Source organism: Mus caroli, unplaced genomic scaffold (assembly GCF_978045245.1).
Source record: "Mus caroli unplaced genomic scaffold, Mus_caroli_1 scaffold_3, whole genome shotgun sequence".
NCBI lineage: Eukaryota > Metazoa > Chordata > Mammalia > Rodentia > Muridae > Mus > Mus caroli.
The window spans coordinates 155,986,601-155,987,798 of record NW_028227258.1 but is presented as its reverse complement, the minus strand read 5'-3'; positions in this window follow the sequence as shown (position 1 = coordinate 155,987,798).

Here is a 1,198-nt window from a genome sequence, read left to right as displayed (position 1 = left end):
TGAAAGTGTTCTTGAGCAGTAACACTTACTGTAGGACCAGAGGACCTTGTTCATTTGCTGTGAAAGAGGAAAGAGAGCCCCATGGCTGGCGATGGTGGGTTCAGAGAAATATGAGCCCAAATCAAGTGTTCCTAACAGATCCAAAGTCGAAAGGTACTTGCTAGGTTCAGTCTACCTGTCTCAAGAAAAAAAAATTACAAAATTTCACATAATTTTTGTTTTTTCTTTTCAAGAATAAGCCAGCAATCTGTTGCCTGGAAGTGAGGCAAAGTCTCAACTTAGCAACCTGCTGTGCCTGGCTGGTCTCACAAGCCTGGCACTCACTGTGATTTATTTCATTACCTATGTGTGTTTACTTGCCATTTACTGAACCAGGAAATAACATATGCATTGCCCTAAGGGGGTTAAATATTATATAGTAGGTATTTGAGAGAGAGAGAGAGAGAGAGAAACCCAAACATTCCCATGGGACAATCAGGCCCAGCCAGAGGAAAGACAGGGCCATGAGATCCCTGTAAGGTGACACTTTAGGGGAGGGTGAAGGATTCACTGCCAAGCCATATGAGCCCTGTAACTTAAGGGACAACAGGAGAGAGAGAGAGAGAGAGAGAGAGAGAGAGAGAGAGAGAGAGAGAGAGAGAGAGAGAGAGAGAGAGAGAGAGAACCTTGGAGCTGTAGACAAGCTTCCAAGTCCCCAGGCCATAGCCAGAACTGCTTTATGGGTGCTGTTTTTTGTAGGTATTCTGAAAAGTGGGTGTGCGTCCTTCCCTATTTACAGCAGGAAATGGAAACTGGATGCTCTTCAGAGGACACGGAATGATAGGATTGTGTTGCTTATCTAAAACCAACACACTAACTCCTAAGCTGTCTTCTCCATTTTAAAGACTTTTCTTGTTTTTGTGGTGATGCTGGTTTTTAATACATAAAAGACCTGAACATGGTTTTGAATTCTAATCCAAGAAAATGCCAAGCATGTCAAACTGTCTGTTCTTCTAGTCCTGAGTGTAGTGGGATCAAGCTTGTCTTGCTTCCCCCTCCAGCTACACTCAGCTTTTGGGTATCTTCCTCCTCAGTGATGTCTCTGCACTCTGGGAATCTGACAACTCACATCCAGGACCTTCTTGTGTTCTCCCGTCTCCACTTGTTCTTGCTTTCAGTACATCATACCCATATCATTATGCAAACTCACGTAAATAGA